This window comes from Rhinoderma darwinii, chromosome 8 (assembly GCF_050947455.1).
Source record: "Rhinoderma darwinii isolate aRhiDar2 chromosome 8, aRhiDar2.hap1, whole genome shotgun sequence".
Lineage (NCBI taxonomy): Eukaryota > Metazoa > Chordata > Amphibia > Anura > Rhinodermatidae > Rhinoderma > Rhinoderma darwinii.
In genome coordinates this window covers 67,818,918-67,839,421 of record NC_134694.1, presented here as the reverse complement: position 1 = coordinate 67,839,421, position 20,504 = coordinate 67,818,918, and the positions used below count along the sequence as shown (strand labels likewise).

The following is a 20,504-nucleotide window of genomic DNA, read 5'->3' as shown; positions in this document are numbered from 1 at the left end:
AGCCTAACAATGGCCTCCTGGTGTGCCATGTATGGAAGACTATCAGGCCCTGCCAGAGGCAGGACCTAACAGGGTGCCTGTCAGTGGAGAAATTATAGTTCTAACACACTACACTACGTAAGTATCAGAAGATCAGGCCTACAAGTCCCCTAGTGAGACTAAAATAAAAAGTTTTAAAAAGTAAAAAAAAAAAGCACTTTTTTTTTTCATAATCGGTATTACCGCATGCGTAATGACTTAAAAAAAAAAAAATATTATGTTATTTATCTCGCACAGTAAATGTAAAAAAAAACAAAACACAATGGCAAAATTGCATCACACCCCCCTTGTTGAAGTCAGTCTCCGCTCAGTTACGTGATCTAAGGGTTCCGATGATCTCGTGGATGGGGAGGAAGAATTTACTAAAATCATTTATAGTACCCAAGTTTCTGTATCTCATGCAGGCTGCCCGTTTTCATCCCTGCTTCCTTTTTCACAGAGACTAGGAGATTGTTTTCTAGATGCTTGTGGAACCAGTCTCGACCTAGAATTTCTTATAGACAATTGACTCTCCCCAAGGCAAAAGGCGGCTTTGGTCTCCCAGACATACTACTCTATTATCAAGCCATACAACTCCGGTCACACCTTGAATTATTGTCTGGTTCACATACGACTTTGGATAGAACAAATTACTTTGGGGAGTTTCAAGACTCAGGTCCTGACTACTTTATGGGGAAGGTTGATAGTGAGAGTCCATTGATAAAGGGCCTATTGTTTTCTCATAAATTTAATTCTATCCATGTGTCCAGTATTCAGTTTCCCTCACCTTTGATGCCGGCAACTTTGACTCCTTTCATTCTTTCCCGGCATTTTGACGACCCCTTGAATTTTTGGAGGTCATTGAAAACTATCCCAATAGGGGACTTGTATAAAGGGGGTACGGTACCAACTCTTGATGCTCTTCATGACTTAGGTATAGGACAACACTGGTTCAGAGCACAGTACGACCATTTTGAAGCTGCTAGTTTGGCATTCCTGAGACGTTATAACATTGCTAGATCACTCTCTTGGTTCGCGGCTCCGATTTGTCCTACCCCCAAAAAACTGATTTCCATCCGCTATAACAAAATACTTACCTTTGACGCACAGGAAAAGCCTCGCTTTCTTTGTGCTTGGGAACGAAACTTGAATGTTCTGTTCTCCCTACAGGACACTTCCGCTATACTTAAAAGATCTCATGGTCTGTCCAGATGTGTTAGAACTCAGGAGACTGCATATAAGCTGCTTACGAGGTGGTATAGGTCCCCGGATATAGTAGCAAAAATTTATGATACTGCATCTGATGTGTGTTGGAGATGTGGGGGTTCCCCAGGTACTTTGATTTATATATGGTTGGAGTGTCCTATAATTAAACCATATTGGTCATCTATTGAATCGGCGGTCAGCACTATTTGTAATAGGTCCATTAAACTTACTTGCTCTCTATTATTGGTTAATCTACCATCATCAGACTGTAGCCTGACTAGATTTGATTTGTCTTCACTCCTTATCATGGTAGCTAAACTCCTCATCCCGATTAAGTGGTTGGATAAGATACCTCCTGATGTCTCAATGTGGCTCAATCGAGTCAGGCAAATGTTTAGGCTGGAAGAATTGTCCAGCTGGGAATCTAGAACACATGACCAATTTATGAAATTATGGGCCCCGTGGTGCACTTGGGCGACGACTCACCTAACGTGAGCTCGTACCTCCCCTTTTACTATTGTAATGTACGTATTTTGACTTTAACTCCTTATGAGTTTTATGCTTTGATCATAACCTCTGAAGGGACACTAACTACAGGTAACGAGTACCTTTTTCTATATCTTTATTTAGTATTTTTTATTTTTATTTTTCATGTTTCTTGTTTCTACTGTGATATTGGCTTTACATGTTGTTGCACGCCAGAAATGTGTTATGACTGTACTATGCGACTTATGTTGTATTATTATATATTGCATATAGCTCTGTTTTCGAGCTTCCACCTGGCTGTACATGTATTTCTGTGTTACTGTTTTTTCCAAACATTCAGACATAAAGATTTTAAATAAATAAACATAAAGCATCACACCGATACATCAACAAAAAACTTAAAATGTTATGACTCATGGAACGCAATGATGCAAAATGATGGCTGTGACTAATTTATACATCGAGCAGTTTTTGCCCAAAACCCCACGTCATCATGTGCTAGACCATACATGACTCCGTAAAGGCAGCAAAGATGATCAGATCCTTGCGCCTTCTGCTGAATATGGACCAGTGGAGAAGCCACGGGCAATACTGGAATGCAAATATTTTGTACAATACCACCAGGGCCTGGGAAGAGCATCTACTAGTTCTCTGCCCAGGGACACAGTCGCTGTGGAAGTCCTGACATCAGGAGTTTCCTATCGCTGGAGTCCCCGAACAGAGAGTCAGCACGCTACCCCGGAACTCCAGCACTGCTCTTGATGTTACTGTCCATATTTGGACAGTGATGTCAGGAACTTTCCCAGGCCTGGAGTCCCGGGACAGAGCATCTACTAGTGCTCTGCTCGGGGACTCCAGCGATAGCAAACTCCTGACGCCACTGTCCATATTGGACAGTAACATCAGGAGCAATGCTGGAGTCCTGGGGCAGAGCGCTAGCTGCTGCTCTGCTGGGGACTCCAGCGCAATGAAAGCTTTTGAAGTCACTGTCCATGTATGGACAGTGAGGTCAGGAGCTTCCACAGTGCTGGTGTCCTTGGGCAGAGCGCTAGTAAGTTGCTCTGTCCTGGGACTCTGGCCCTAGTTAAAGCTCCAGATGTCACCGTCCATACATGGACAGTGATGTCCGGAGCTTCCCCAGAGACAGAAAGCCCGCTAATAGAAATGAATGGAGCGCTGGTCGAGCATGCGCACCATTCTCATCGATGGGGGGCCCAGCGGTCTGACCTCCAACGATCACACATGTATCCTCTATCCTGTGGATAGGGCATACACGTGCTTGTGGGAAAACCCCTTCCCTACATTTGTATACGTCATGGAAAGCTAGTGCTTCCCGCATTTTTCTGTATCCATACGACAAATGTTGGTCACCAGCTCAGAAGCTGGGTCGGTGCCACCATCGCCAGATGTCAGCGGTATCTTTGTAAATGCAACATAGCGCCCAGAAACCAATCCAGTAAAATCTGCACTCCAAAAGCCAAATAGCACTCCTTCCCTACTGTGTACCCAAAAAGCAGTTTATTACCACATATGGGGTATTGCCATACTCTGGAGAAATTGCTTTACATGCTGCGTCTTATTGAAGAAAAGCGATTGTTTTTATTTTCACTGCCCAATTCTAATAAATTCTATGAAACACCTGTGGGGTCAAAATGCTTACTACACCCCTAGATGAATTCCTCAAGGGGTGTCGTTTCCTAAATGGAGTCACGTTTTGGGCGTTTTCATTGTTTTGTCCCCTCAGGGGCTTTGCAAATGCGACATGGCCGCCGCAAACCATTCCTGCTAAATTTGAGCACCAAAAGCCAAATAGCGCTCTTTCCATTCTGGGCCCTGCCGTGTGTCCAAACAGCCGTTTATTACCACATGTGGGGTATTGTTTCACTCGGGAGAAATTGCTTTACAAATTTTGCGAGCTTTTTCTCCTTTAGTCCTTGTGGAAATGTAAAAAAAATTAGCTAAACCGACATTTTCTTTGAAAAAAATGTAGATTTTAAATTTTTACGGCCTAATTCCAATAAATTCTGCAATGAACCTGTGGGGCCAAAATGCTCACTATACCACTAGATAATTTCCTTGAGGTGTGTAGTTTCCCAAATGGGGTCAACTTTTGCAGGATATCCACTGTTTTGGCACCGCAAGAGGTCTTCAAACCTGACATGGTGCCTAAAATATATTGTAATAAAAATAAGGCCCCAAAATCCTCTAGGTGCTCCTTTGCTTCTGAAGCCGGTGCTTGAGTCTGTTACCACACTAGGGCCACATGTGGGATATTTCCTAAATCTGCAGAACCTGGACAATAAACATTGAGTTGCGTTTCTCCGGTAAAACTTCTGTTACAAAAAAAAAAAATGGATTAAAAATGAATTTCTACAAAAAAAATAAAAATAAAGAAACTTGTAAATTTCACATCTACTTTGCTGTAATTCCTGTGTAACGTCTAAAGGGTTAAGAAACGTTCTAAATGCTGTTTTAAATACTTTGAGGGGTGAAGTTTTTAAAATGGGGTGACTTAATTGGGGGTTTCTAATATAGAAGGCCCTCAAAGCCACTTCACTACTGAACTGGTCCCTGTAAAAATAGCCTTTTGAAATTTTCTTGAAAATGTGAGAAATTGCTGTTAAAGTTCTGAGCCTTGTAACGTCCTAAAAAAATAAAAGGATGTTCAAAAAATGATGCAAACATAAAGTAGACATATGGGGGATGTTAATTAGCAACAATTTTGTGTGGTATAACTGCCTGTCTTACAAGCAGATACATTTAAATTTAGAAAAATTCAAATTTTTGCAATTTTCCGCTAAATTTTGGTGTTTTTCACGATTAAATACTGAACGTATCGAGCAAATTTTGCCAGTAACATAAAGTCCAATGTGTCACGAGAAAATCTCAGAATCGCTTGGATATGTAAAAGCATTCCGACGTTATTACCACATAAAGTGAAACATGTCAGATTTGAAAAATTAAGCTCTGTCAGGAAGGTCAAAAGTGGCCAAGGGGTTAAAGGGAATGTGTTGCCAGAAAAACATGTTGTTTTTTTTTTTAAATTAAACATTTAGTGTGTGGGTGATTAAACATTGTTCAATTTTTTTTTATTTTTTTCACGAGTCAGGAAATATTATAAATTAATTCTAATTTATAATACTACCCATTTTTGGTCACTAGATGGAGCTATTCCCAAAATTGCAGCATTGCAACATTGGGTTAAAAGCCCTCGCTCTAGTGAGCTCTCAGCATCCCCCCTCCTTTATCCTGGCTAGTGCCGGGATAAACGAGGGGTTTGAACGGTGTAACCTCCTACACTGTGTGTCGCCATTTTTTGAGCTAACACACAGTGTAGTAGGTTTACATACAGTAGTAAACACACACAAACACGAACATACATTGAAATCTCTTACCTGCTCCTGCCACCGCGGCTCCCTCCGGCCCGTCCGCTCCGTTTGCTGCCGCTGGTCCAAGTGCACAAATCCGGAAGCCGCGACCGGAAGTAGTAATATTACTGTCCGGCCGCGACTTCCGGTCCACAGGAAAATGGCGCCGGACGGCGCCAATTTCGAACTGGACTGTGTGGGAGCGGCGCATGCGCAGTTCCCACACAGACGCCGTACACTGAAGTCAATGGGACGGGAGCCGTTCGCAGTCCCTATGGGACTGTGGCTGCCGTATTCCATGTCTGTATGTGTCGTTAATCGACACAGACAGAAATGGAACAAAAAATGGCAGCCCCCATAGGGAAGAAAAAGTGTAAAAACAAGAAAAAGTAAAACACAAACACACAAATGAATATAAACATTTTTAATAAAGCACTAACATCTTTAACATATAAAAAAATAATTTGTGATGACACTGTTCCTTTAAAGAGTAATTAATTTAAAAAATATTTTGCTACATCATTGAGACATATCAGAAGTTTGGATCCGTGGGGTCCGGGTGCGGAGACCACGACTGTCGCTGAAATGAAGGTGTAGAAGCGCTCCGCTGAACGCTCTGCACCGTCGGCTGTGATCGGCGCTTCTTGTCAGGCTGAAGACGGGCTCATCGACAGTCTATGGGATCAAGGAGACAAGGAGCGCTGATCACAGCTGAATGCTTCTACACCTTTGTTTTTGCGATGATTGGGATATTATTTTTTTTAACCCCTTAACGACCGGCATATAGTGTTTTTACGTTGGCCGTTACGGGTAGTTCTTCTTTAGTGTCTGCTTTTCACGTCGGCACTTCAGAAGAACTTTTGCCGCATCGTGCGGGGTGCTGCTGAAGCCCGTGCTGTTAGTAACAGCCTCGGGCTTCAGGGCAACGATCGGAGACCACTAACCGATCATATTTAACCCCTCAGATGCGGTGCTGAATTGCGGGCGCCGCATCTGAGTGATTTTTGAGGGAGGGGGCTCTCTCTCTCTCTCATCCCACTGGCATCCACGCGTGCATCGCGGGGGTGCAGATGGGTTCTATGGTAGCCTGGGGGCCTAACAAAGGTCCCCAGGTCTGCCTTTAGTAATTGCCTGTTAGACCATGCCAGAGGCAAGACCTAACAGGTGCCTGTCAGTTTTAGGATGGGTTCACACGAGCACATTAACGTCTGTAATGGACGGACATATTTCGGCCGGAAGTCCCGGACCGAACTCAGTGCAGGGAGCCGGGCTCCTAGCATCATAGTGATGTACGATGCTTGGAGTCCCTGCCTCTCTGCAGGACAACTGTCCCGTACTGTAATCATGTTTTCAGTACGGGACAGTAGTTCCACGGAGAGGCAGGGACTCCTAGCATCGTACATAACTATGATGCTAGGAGCCTGGCTCCCTGCACTGAGTTCGGACGTTAATGTGGTCGTGTGAACCCAGCCTTACACTGACCGGCAATAATACACTCCAATACAGAAGTATTGCAGTGTATTATAATAGTGATCAGAAGTCTGCACAGTAAAGTCCCCTAGTGTGACTAACAAAGTAAAAAAAAAAAAAAAAAGTTAAATAAAGTTTGAAATAAATAAAATGTCCCAAGTAAAAAAAAAAAACAACTACTTTTTCCCCTTACAAAATACTTTATGAAAAAAAGTTACTCATATTTGGTATCGCCAAGTCCGTAACAAACCCAACTATAAAACGATTACATTATTTAACCTGCACGGTGAAGGCCGTAAAAAATATAATAAAAAAAACCAACGCCAGAATTGCGGTTTTCTGTTTATCCTGCCTTAAAAAGAATTTGATACAAAGTGATCAAACCGTCGCATCTACTCCAAAATGGTACCAATAAAAACTACAAGTCGTCCCGCAAAAAAAAAAAAAAGCCCTCATACAACCGCATCGGTCAAAAAATAAAAAAGTTACGGCTCTTAATATATGGCGACACAAAAGCAAATAATTTTGAAAAAAATAAAAAGTTTTTACTGTGTAAAAGTAGGAAAACAAACAAATCCATATAAATTTGGTATTGCCGCAATCGTAACGACCCGCTGAATAAAGTTATGTTATTTATACCAGACAGTAAATGGCGTAACATTAAAGACGAAAAACAAATGGCGAAATCTCAGTTTTTTTCCAGTACCCCACTAAAAAAAGTTAATCAATAAATTCTATGTACCCCAAAATGGTGCCATTATAAAATACAACGTGCCCTGAAAAAAACAAACAAAACAGTCCTTATACAGCTAGGTCGACGCAAAATTAAAAACGTTATAGCTCTTGGAATGCGACGATGGAAAAACTGAAAAAATTGCTCGTTCATTAAGGTTTAAAATACCTTCGGTATTAAGGGGTTAATCGCTACTTGGATTTATGATGGATTTTAGCTAGTAGTAACCACGGTTTTCCTTCATAGAGAAATATCAAAAGCTCTTGGAAACAGTTTGTGGTTTGATTACTCCAGTCTTACTTGTGTGGCCCCAGCCCCATACTCTGCAGCTATTCTTATACACATGTATTACAACTCCGTTCAAGAATTGGATTTGCTGACAAAGCATGCAAGGCCAGATAAAGGTGAAACAGACATCATACAAACCTTATCTACAGCAAAACAGGGTGAGAAATATTGGCGGGAGATTGCTGACGAACTTCATTTTGGCCACAGACAGGACATGTTGATGCAAAGGATCCATAATCAATCACTTTAGCTCAATTTCTTAATGGAACCCATTGTCTTATAACCGGTCCGTCAGATTTCCAGTTTGTGACTATGCCATCTAGTCCGTCAGGCGTTCCTTTAGTAATGTCTTAAAGGGGAAGTTCTGGAGCTATATGGACAGTGTATATGAACAGCGCAGGTGCAGGTGCCCTTTAATATAAGTTACCATGTGTGCAGCACATGACCATCAACAGGTCAGCAAACCCGCACGTCGTGAACATTCCACGGTCATGTGGTGATGCCTTAGCCCCGCCTTCCCTTTTTTGGCCTCGAGTTACCAGGGAGACGGGAAGCTCGGTCATGTGATTGCTGTGATCTCGCGAGATCTCTCCCGTCCCGGATCTCAGTATCTGGTTGGCACAAAGTGACAGCGGGGCTCGGGGGTTAGAATGTGAATGTATCTGAGAAGTGACGGCAGGAGACGGGGATGCTCCCCCCGGCGCGGCTCTATGGTGTGATCCATGTAGGTAACCTCTGGCTATTATTACGTTTCTCTCTTTCTCGTTCCTCTCGGTGCTCATACACGAGGGCAGCGGTTTCTGCTATCCGCTTGTATAGCTCGTAGTGTTCCAGACTTGGCCGATATCGTACTGTTATCGTGACTTGTGTGTGGAGCACTGGAGACCTTGTAGTGTTTACTGGCCAAAGTGTTCGTTCATGTCAGAACTGGGACCTGCACTTTCCTCTACACTTTCAATACGAAACATGGTGCTTATCTTCCAGTATAGTAGGGTGGGTGCTGTCTATGCCCACGAATAGTCTGAGACATAGTACTTTCTCCACTGCCAGTATAGTAGGGTAGATGTGCCCCATGCCCATACATACTGTCTGTGAGAGATGGTACTTATCTATCCTTCTCCTCTGCTAGTATAGTTGGGTAGATGTGCCCGATGCCCATACATATCGTCTATGAGACATGGTACTTATCTATTCGTTCTTCTCCTCTGCCAGTATAGTTGGGTAGATGTGCCCCATGCCCATACATATCGTCTATGAGACATTGTACTTATCTATTCGTTCTTCTCCTCTGCCAGTATAGTAGAGTAGATGTGCCCCATGCCCATACATACTGTCTGTGAGAGATGGTACTTATCTATCCTTCTCCTCTGCCAGTATAGTTGGGTAGATGTGCCCCATGCCCATTCATATCGTCTATGAGACATGGTACTTATCTATTTGTTCTTCTCCTCTGCCAGTATAGTTGGGTAGATGTGCCCCATGCCCATACATATCGTCTATGAGACATGGTACTTATCTATTCGTTCTTCTCCTCTGCCAGTATAGTTGGGTAGATGTGCCCCATGCCCATACATATCGTCTATGAGACATGGTATTATCTATTCGTTCTTCTCCTCTGCCAGTATAGTTGGGTAGATGTGCCCCATGCCCATACATACTGTCTGTGAGACATGGTACTTATCTATTCGTTCTTCTCCTCTGCCAGTATAGTTGGGTAGATGTGCCCCATGCCCATACATATCGTCTATGAGACATGGTATTATCTATTCGTTCTTCTCCTCTGCCAGTATAGTTGGGTAGATGTGCCCCATGCCCATACATATCGTCTATGAGACATGGTATTATCTATTCGTTCTTCTCCTCTGCCAGTATAGTAGGGTAGATGTGCCCCATGCCCATATGTATATATTCTATGAGACATGGTACTTGTATATTTTTATCGATCAATCCATCAATCACACATACTGATAGACAGTCTCCTGTTTCTCGCTACAGTCCATACTGTGAGACATAGATGATGATATTTCTTACTCGTTCTTCCTGACCACAGACCTCTGTATAAAGCTGTCGGGACATGAGCATAAGGGCTTATTCAGACTAACGGGATATACGTCCGTGCAACGCGCGTGATTTTCGCACGGACCTATATTAGTCTATGGGGCCGTGCAGACAGTTGCGGGATTTTTGCGCAGCGTGAGTCCGCTGCGAAAAAGTCACGACATGTCCGTTCTTTGGCCGTATTTCGCGCATCACGCACCCATTGAAGTCAATGGGTGCGTGAAAATCACGCATGCCACACGGAAACACTTCCGTGGGACGAGCGTGATTCGCGCAACAGCTGTGAAAAGGATGAATGAAAATAGAAAAGCGCCACATGCTTTTCTGTTTACAAACATCCAAACGGAGTGTCATAATGATGGCGGCTGCGCGAAAAGCACGCAGCCGCGCATCATACGGGGCTGACACACCGAGCTGTCAAGTGCCTTTTGCGCACGCAAAACGCCGCGTTTTTTGCGCGTGCAAAACGCACACGCTCGTGTGAATCCGACCTAAGACAAATGTCTGTAGAAATGTTCTGAGATGGAGGCATGAAAATAACTGCAGTATGATGAGCGTTCCAGACCTCCCTGGGCCAGAGAGGGATCCCCGGATTCATTGCTCTCTCAGACTTTCCACAAACTATTCGGTATTTCCATCCAGATATCAATCTGTCTGTGATGATTATCTTCTCTCCTGACCTGGAGGTTACTGCCATGACTTCTGCATTATAACGCCCACATGCCAGTTAATATAAAACACTTCTTGTTGATCTTGTCCTCTGCACCTTTCATATGATTGCCCCCTGCTGCCAATGTACCCACACTGTACAGCATTGCACCAAGCGGACAATATTTACTATGCAGTCTTAGGCTACATTCACACGAGTGTATCAGATTCACGCGCGTGAGAAACGCGTGTGAATCTGGTCCGTTATGCATCAGTGTGCTTGCGAGTGGCACGCGTTATTCACGCACTCGCAAAGCACATCTTTTTTTAAAAATTATTTTCAATTGAATTGATGCGTAAATCACGCACAGCACACGGATGTGCATCCATGTGCTGTGCGTGACGTAAATCACGCACAGCACACGGATGTGCATCCATGTGCTGTGCGTGATTTTCACGCACCCACTTCAATGGGCGATATATGCGTGAAAAACGCACCAATATAGGACATGCAGTGAGTTTCACGCAGCGGACTCTCGCTGTGTGAAAACTCCTGCATGTGTGAACGGCTTCATTGAAATCAATGGGTGCGCGTGATTTCCCTGCGCGGCACACGGACATTATTCACGTTCGTCTGAATGAGCCCTTAGTTTTTGCTCTCGCCATCTCTACTTTTCTCCTAACACTTTCTGCTCCTTATTCCTTTTCCACCCCTCATACCAGTAATGTGACTTTGTGCTCGTTCATTGTACTTACTATTGAAATGATGGAAATTGTTACCACCGGTTGACGCAATAGAACTTTTTGTGCCCACATGATACCCAGCAGGAGGGCATCTGTGATTAATCCCCCAATACTGGCTGTTTAACTCTTGAATAGGAACTGCCACCTCGCCTGACATGTCTATTTTGGTAAATACTTGCATTCCCCATGAAATAACATTTCTGTAACATATTACCTCTACGTTGCAACATTCCTCTGTTATTCTTCCTGGATATTTATGAATAAATTGATAACCGAGTGTTTCTATTCCCTTTGTCAACTGGTAACACCCACTTGTCAATTTATTCATAAATCACTAGGAGGAATAACCGGAATGGCACAATTTAGAGTTTTTAATAAAATATGCTGCAGAATTGTTATTTCATAGGGAATGCAATTATTTACTATAACAGACACGTCAGAAGAGATGACGGGCTCTCTTTAAACCATTTCAATCATTTGTAGATAACTTCAAAATCTGTCATTTACTGACCATGTCCAAATAGTGTATACGATTTCATGCCATATTGTTTCTTTATCTACGACCAGCTTTGCTTTTAGTGTCTCTAGAGGTTAATCTTAGTAAAACTGTATGATCTGAATGTGGGGCGATGGTGAGTATAGGAAATACACGGTCCCTTCAGTATCTTGATGTGCCTGCATCCTCAGGAGACGGCACCACCTACACCTGATTTTTCTTTTGTACTTGTAAACCGTCTGGCTTATCCTCCACTTCTCCACACCCTTTCAGATTATGGCATTCATCCATGTTCTTTCCACTCTTCAGTTCCACACCCACCAGCTCTTCCTTCGTTTATTTGTGGCGCTTGTCAGATGGGATTAGGATGTGACAGTTGCAAGACTTTAGTCATCAAATTATAGACCTGTTTGCGTTTTCCATTTTCGTATTTCTGCTTCATCAGTTTCAACATTGATTTATTTACTAGACCTTGTGCAATTTGGGATTTAATAGGACAAACTTGTTTTATTAGGCACAGTGGACCTGCTTTCATTTTTTGGGATGAAGAGTATGGAGATCAAGGAGTTGGGATGGTGAATGGTAGAGAACGTAGTTTACATCGTGAATGATCTTTGTAACTGACCGAAGCAGAAACATGAGTCTATATCACAGCACACCCCATCTAATGATCTATCCAGCTCTGGACTGCTACGTATATTGTCCGCACCTCCCTGCAGTCCAGCCTCTTGTCTGCAGTCCAGCCTCTTGTCTGCAGTCCCTTCCTCTGTGCTATGCCGAACTGTGATCTCCATGATAACTGTGCGGCAGGAGCCAATCTAATCCTCATCAGTAACTGTGATAGGAGTTTCTGTCCCCCCCCGTCCCCCCCCCTGTGGAGAGCCTGTGTGGAACAGTCCATGCAATTTCATCATACAGGAAGTTCTGGTGCCTGTATGAGTGACACCGGATTATCCCAATTGACTTAAGTAGAAATAGTGTCACCGGAGCCTGCGTCTGAGTGTTGCTATGCAACGTCCCTAGTGTGATATCTAGTGATAGAAGCAACCAGAAAAAAAAAAGGTTAAGAGACTGACTCATGGAGTTCCTTAATGTTAGTTTTGGTCCGAGATTTTCTTTTGAAATCTACCTGTAGTAGTACATGTGATGATGTGAATATATGAAACTTTGTTATATACTCTATCAGGTCATAGTGGCGGCATCTTCAACTTCCAGCAGCCCATAGTTCCACTTTGTGCTTCTTTCACACTGTATTACCATTTACATTTTATGTATTCGTGGGGAAAGCTCCCGATGCATACATCAAACATACTTATAGGCTCCCATTATACTGATGGAGACCAAATGAGTTTTCTTTTTGCTTTCATCACGCAGTATGCATCGAGAGTACTTTTTTATTTTTTGCTGGATAGAATAGCATAGTAGACTATATTCTATCCAGAGGCATTCAGTAAAAAAAAGTGTACATTAAACATAACTTTTTTTTTTTTAACATGGTAGCCTATGGGAGACAGATGCCACTGTTTAGTATCCATCACCCGTAGGCTATAATGGGATCCATTTAAAGGTGTTTTCCCATCCGGGGCATTTATGACAGAATATGCCATAAATGTTAGATATCTCTAGAACAGGGCCCTCTAAACCCCATTCTACCTCTCTTAATTTCACCAAACTGTTAATCCATGTGGATTTTTGGTAACACTAAGGAAAATATATGCAGCTCGTGAACATAACTTCAGACGTATGCATGCAAGCTACGCTGTTTCTGTAACTACCATTCACTACTATGGAAATTATGGAAACAGCGTAGCTCAGCAAGCTACAATGTTTTCTTCTTCATGGTCGGAAATCGCAAGCTTCAGCCGCAACACAGAACGGGGTTGAGGGGGCCCCGTTCTAGATATAGGTGCGGGTCCCAGAGTTTGGGCCTACATCTATCTGACATTTATGACCTATCTTGTGGAAATGTCATAAATGTCCCTGATGGGGAAACCCCTCTAATAGTCCTGAAAAAGGTCTTGAGAGTTCATGACGTATACATTAAACGGATACCATTATAGCCTACGGGGGAAAGGTGCCACTATTAGGGAGACCAAACTAAGACCATCAAACGCACTGTGAATGTGCCTGCATTATTTTTGTAAAAAGAAACCTCAGTCCCCGTCTGAAGTTATGTTCACGAGCTGCATATATTTTCCTTAGTGTTACTAAAAATCCACATGGATTAACAATTTGGTGAAATCCGTGGCAAAATCCACAAGATATCTATAATTGTTTGAGCTGTGGATTTCTGTAACGTTCTCAAATCTACTTAGATTGTTTCCTCAATTTGTTCTTCCTCTATCAATTCTCGGTTCAGCATGTTTCCTTTCCTGGGACTTCGTGTTCCTTAACATTTTGCCCTACAGTGACACCTTCCCTCAAGTGGTTTGTTAGGCTATGTTCACACCTTCGTTGTGGCTTCTGTTTATACCGCACACCACGACGCAGTGCTGGTTCCGTCGCCCGACAAACCCCATTGTTGCCATCTTTATGGATGAAACGCCTGCTTTCAGCCAGTCAGGTACACACCCCATTGGCAATGGTAACACCCAGTACATTACCAGGAGGTATATCAGAGGAACTGTACAATGCAGAACTCTAATTAAAGATTGCTATTTCATGGGGAGTACAAGTATTTATCAAAACAGACGTGTCAGAGAAAATGGCACAATTTATCGTGCAAATTTACGCCTGTTCATACCTGGCATAGATTTGCTTTTTTTTTTTTTTTTTCTTGCATCTGTTGAGGAAATCATCGCTCAGAATATATATTAGACTGAAATTTAGATTTCCAACAGACACCCACTCTGGGAATTTTATCCAGATGCTAATCATAGACTAGATCGATATACTGGCCCTTCTCAATGAATTAGAATATCATCAAAAAGTAAATTTATTTCAGTAATTCAATTAAAAAAGTGAAACTCCTATTTTATATAGATTCATTACACACAGAGTGATCTATTTCCAGCATTGTTTTTATGCTGATGATTATGGTAACCGTTAATGAAAACCCAAAATTTAGTGTCCCAGAAAATTAGAATATTATATAAGCCCAATTTCAAAAATTATTTTTAATACCGAAATGTAGACCTACTGAAATGTATCTACAGTATATGCACGCAATACTTGGTCGAAACTCCTTTTGCATGAATTACTGCATCAATGCGGCGTGGCATGGAGGCGATCAGCCTGTGGCACTGCCGAGGTGTAATCAATGCGGCGTGGCATGGAGGCGATCAGCCTGTGGCACTGCCGAGGTGTAATCAATGCGGCGTGGCATGGAGGCGTTCAGTCTGTGGCACTGCTGAGGTGTAATCAATGCGGCGTGGCATGGAGGCGATCAGTCTGTGGCACTGCTGAGGTGTAATCAATGCGGCGTGGCATGGAGGCGATCAGCCTGTGGCACTGCTGATGTGTTATGGAAGCCCAGGTTGCTTTGATAGCGGCCTTCAGCTCATCTGCATTGCTGGGTCTGGTGTCTCTTGGCAAATGGAAACCTCAGCCATTGATATCAATGGTGACGGAAATCTAGCTAATGGTTTCCATCTGTCACCGCTGTGACAGGGTTCCCTTGTTCTTGACGGAACCGATAGCGCAGTCGACAGTCTCTTCTCTGGATGTTGTGTGTCTCTTATTTTTCTCACTTCCTACTGTAAAATGCGCATATATATTTTATCAGATAATAACACGGGACTTCCAGCGAGTCTAATTTCTTCGGTTTCCCTTTAGAAAAGGTCAGGTGGATTGCAGACAATATTTAGCTGAATTCCCAGATTCAGGACCGGACTCCTTTTGGGCTTGAGTACATAACCAGTTTTCTCATCTTTACCATTTTGTATTTTCCAGTCTATAAAGTTTTACTTTTCTAGGCGGCACTTTGAGATAAAAACTGTAATATAGTCCCTAATAAATTATAATATACTTACCAGAGATGATTTTTTTTTTTTTTTTTTGCGTTATCTTTGTCAATACAGAGAAATCCCATACTGTAACTGACCACAAATAAAATGGACATACATGTGTGTACAAAATAGCAGCGTCTTTCCACTTTGTGACATACATGTTATTCCTGGTGTTTGGAGTTTAGACACTAGGTGATAAATGTATGATTGCTGCGGGCCCAACCTCTGGGACCTCCAAGAATCTCTAAACCGGGGCTCCTGACACACGTTTCTTTTCAATGCATAATCTTTGCCACTCCAGTCAATGTCCTATAGACTTTGAATGGATCTGCGGCGCTCATTTGTGACACCGCACTATTCAAAATCCTCCTCGCTGTGATCCTGCTGAGAGGAACCATGGGGGTCGGAACCCCCGGTCTAGAGATCGGTGGGGGTCCCAGTGGTGGGACCCCCAGCGAACATACATTTATCAGCTTTCCTGTGGATAAAAACCCCTTTAATATATTATGGAAAGCGTTGATTTCATGGATAGACATCCGTGGACTGATATGTTGATGTACAAAAGTGTGCTTTCCTTTATCTACAGTCAAGATCCTTCTAATATATTACAGATTTTGGCTTTATTTAGATGGATATATTATTACTGTTTTGAGAGCAGCATATTTAGTGCCAAATACCGGGATGGATCATATCCCGAAAAAGCAAGAAAACCTTTCCCAAATTATCTGTCTCAAACACTGTTGTGTCCGGCGGTTTTAGCATGCAGCACCATTTTCAAATCTGTTGGAATCTACCACGGAGGCTCTGATTGAAGCATCCAATGCAGATGTGAACAGAGCTTTAAATGTATAGGACCCTTTCTCCTATTTGGCAATTTCGGGATGCATGTACTAAATATTACTGCTCCTTTCATCTGTTTTTATGTCAATGGAATTTAAAAATAGATGAACGGGTGGCGTTACTTCCTGCATGATTCATCACGAAGCTGGAATGTCACTTCTAGTTTTGACCTAATTTTTGTGACCAGAATCTGCTTCAAAGATTGGAAGTGTTTCAAAATGCTATCTGTAGTTGTACACATTCCAACACCGCGAATTTGTTGCGAAAGCCGCACGAAAATTCTGCAACAAAGTACAGTATATGTAACTAAATGGGGGGGGGGGGGGTTAAGAAACCCCATTCCCTCACAGCGTCAAAAAAATCCACCGCAGCATTTTCAATTCTGCAGCATGGCCTAACTGTTGCGGGAATGCGGATTTTCAAAATTAATAATGCCAATTTGATTCCTCAGCCTTACGGTATGTGCACACGACCTCTTTTCAGACGTAATGGACGCGTTTTACGCCTCAAATTACGCCTGAAAAGACGGCTCCAATACGTCGGCAAACATCTGCCCATTGCTTGCAATGGGTCTTACGATGTTCTGTGCAGACGAGCTGTCATTTTACGCGTCTCTGTCAAAATACGGCGCGTAAAAAGGCGGCTCGTCAAAAGAAGTGCAGGACACTTCTTGGGATGTTTTTGGAGCCGTTTTTTCTATTGAAAACGGCTCCAAAAACCCTTGATGGAAATATGGAGATCTCTAAACCTGTCATTGTACTTGGCCCTATAACAATGGTTCTCATTCATAACACTTAGGTTGAGGCTTCCTGATCATTTGATGGGATTGTTCCTCTTCTGTCATGTGCCGGGCTACGTGACCCAAGTGCAGTGTCATACAGGGATGAATAGGGAAGTTGTGTCAGCCACTTTCCACATGATGGAGAATTTTTTCAGATTACTTGTCATTTATACCTAAATAAATGTGTTTATTCTAGATAAGAAATAATCCGCTTTACCTCAGATGCTTCTAATAAGCAACCACAAACCTAGTAATTTCCCTCCACTTCACTGGCCGGCGGCCATAGTCATGGATAATTATGAAGCTGTGGACGCAGATAACATTTCCACGTTCAGACTGCTCTGTATAAATGGGACGTCTGGTGCACATTGTGATCGCAGCCTCCATAGAGAAATGTTGGAGTTCCTTCTCATAATGGTTAACTGGGTTCAGGCAAGGGAGGGGTCCTGGGAATATGGAGTCTTTGTGTAGCAAATTCCTTTAACATTTCATGGTTCATTTACTTTTCTACAAGGTGTGTTATTTGGATAAGGGTTTACTTGCGCGGACCAGACCAATGACAACTGGCACAACCATCGCAGTTCCTGGAATACTTTGCAAACACAGCTTATTTTAACATGCCGGCATCAGCAATTGTTCGAGCTGTCCACTTTATCTCTCGCTCATTACTGGTATTAAGCTTATGGACAAAACTCTGGATATTAAGGGTCAGTTCACACAGACTTCTTTTTTACACGTTTTTTGGCGCAGAAACCGCTCCAAAAAACGGCCAACAATGCCTCCCATTGATTTCAATGGGAGGCGGAGGCGTTCTTTTCCCGCGTGCGGAAATAACAGCTTGCGGGAAAAAGAAGCGACATGCCCTATCTTCGGGCGTTTACGTCTCTGATCTCCCATTGACCGCAATAGGAAGCAGAGAAAGCGTATTTCGTGGCGTTTTTTGCCCGCGGCACTCAATGGCTGCGGGCGAAAAACGCAGCGAAAATCGTGTGAACCCAGTCAGTTTTTCATGATTTATAAATATCTTGTAACATCCAAAAAATGTAAAATAAAAACACATTTTAGTGATCTTGAGCCTTTCCTGCTGGTGCACTTTGATATCAGTGTGATTATCTCTTGAGTGCGGCAGCCAATCGAGTCCAACTGCTATGATCGTCTGTCCATGCTGATGTCAAGCAGCGCAGTGATTGGCTGCCACAATTATAAGAAGTGACATCATTACAAGGTTGACCAGTGGTCGACAGCGTGGGAACAACACAGCATCACTAAGATCAGTAGATTACAATATGTTTTATGCAGGTTTATCAATCCCAGAAATCTCCTTTAATATTCTGCCTTTAAAGTGTAGTTCCCCTTTGAAGAACATACACGATTATATTAGAGAATTTTATATATAGCAATTCCCTTCTATATTTTCATAATTAAAATTTTTCCCTATATGAGCGGGTCCGATCCTACAATAGACTGTGGCTTTTTTTTAATAATAATAATAATAATAATAATAATAATAATAATTAATTATTATTATTATATATGGTACCATAGTAGTAAATGAGTGTGTGTTCGGCAAATTTTGCAGTACAGTTCTATGAAATTGTGGCTGCTGCTTATATTAGGTGACTCATTCATTTATGATGATAGATGTGTTATTGCTGTTTAACCATTTTGTGATTACTAGAGTTCGCTTCAATGATTCTTTCCCCATGAAGAACGCTGTCAGTTCTCATCCCGAGATTGAGAGGGCCCTGACACCTGTGGCCGAGCCCCCACGGTCACATGGGATAAAACGTTATCCCAGGAGGCGTTTTGGGTAAGTATTATTTTTTTGTTTTGTTTTCCAGGGTTGCGATTTTTGTGGCGTAATCGCTGCGATCACGCAGCAGAAGTCACAACACTTGGCTTTCTGTTGCGGCTTTTGAATCCCCATTAAATTCAATAAGGAAAACCCACACAGAAAATCAACAAACACACTGCATAAATTGAAATGCTGCAGAATTAAATTCTGCACCGCTGGTCAATTTATTAACGTTTACACTGCGTCTTTTTTTTCCTGCAGCATTGGCATGAGATTCGCTAAATCTCATCCAATTTGCTGCTACTGTAGATGCTGCGGAATTTCCGCACAAAATTCAGTTGCGGTGATTCCGCAGCGTTTACGCTACATGGGAGCCCGTCCTTACTGTGCAATTCATATAATTATTTTTTTGCACACCTGAAAATAGAAAAAAGCAGGTTTCAGAATTGTAAGGCTGGGTTCACACAACCTATTTTCAGGCGTAAACGAGGCGTATTATGCCTCGTTTTACGCCTGAAAATAGGGCTACAATACGTCGGCAAACATCTGCCCATTCATTTGAATGGGTTTGCCGACGTATTGTGCAGACGACCTGTAATTTACGCGTCGTCGTTTGACAGCTGTCAAACGACGACACGTAAATGGACTGCCTCGGCAAAGAAGTGCAGGACACTTCTTTCAGACGTAATTTGAGCCGTTCTTCATTGAACTCAATGAAGCACAGCTCAAGATTTACGAGCGTCTCGGACTGCTCGCAAAATGCGAGGAGGAGCATTTACGTGTGAAACGAGGCAGCTGTTAACAGTCTGTCTTTTCACACGTAAATGCCTCTCATCGTGTGAACATACCCTTAGACAAAAAAAATAATATATAACTGATAAAATATGGATTAATAAAGATTGTAATTTTTTGACTTTTTTTCTGTATGGTATATGGAGACATTTTTGGGTTTTTAAGCGATGCTCAGAATATTTATAGGTGTATAAAAAAAGGGTTTCAGTTTTTCTTTTATTTTGCTGTTCACATGTCACACTAAATAACCTGTTACAGTAATTCCTCAGGTTATTACAGTCATGGATATCTAATAAGTGCACTTTTTTTGTTTTTATGTAATGTATGTACAATAAAATTAATTTTATACTAAATCACTTTTTTTCTACCTTTTTTTTAATAGTTTTTTTTGAGGGAATTTACTATTTTACAATTTTATTTAAAATGCATAATGTATTAGCATAATTGTGTATGCTAGTACATTGTACTCTGTGTCACTATAACACAGGCTACTGTTAGGGCAACACTTACGGCTTGTCCACACGTAACGTGTTTTGCTGCTGAAAATTTCTGCAGCATTTCCGTTAAAACTAGCAGACCTTCTGCTGCGGAAAAACCGCACCTTTTACTGCAGAAAATGGTGCGGATTTTGCTGTGTTTTTCTCAATGCTGGGAGATAGTGACATCTCTCTGAAAAACGCAGCAGTTCAATGCACTTTCCGCAGCAGGAATTGACATGCTGCGGTACGAAAAATACACACCGCAGGTGAATTTCTGCTCGGAAATTTTACGCAGCGCGTGGGTGAGATTTGTTGAATCCCACCCGCTTTGCTGCTACTGTATTCTGCGTATTTT

At 42.3% G+C, this 20,504-nt stretch overlaps 1 protein-coding gene across 1 annotated transcript in view; it reads left to right on the top strand.

The window, feature by feature from the left end:
• Positions 1 to 8,133: 8,133 nt before the first annotated feature.
• Positions 8,134 to 20,504, top strand: part of ATP7A (ATPase copper transporting alpha) — an 80,866-nt gene continuing 68,495 nt past the window's right edge. The window contains exon 1 of the mRNA XM_075835710.1: positions 8,134 to 8,293. The gene's annotated coding sequence lies outside the window, so the exon portion shown is untranslated. The remainder of the gene's footprint in view (positions 8,294 to 20,504) is intronic.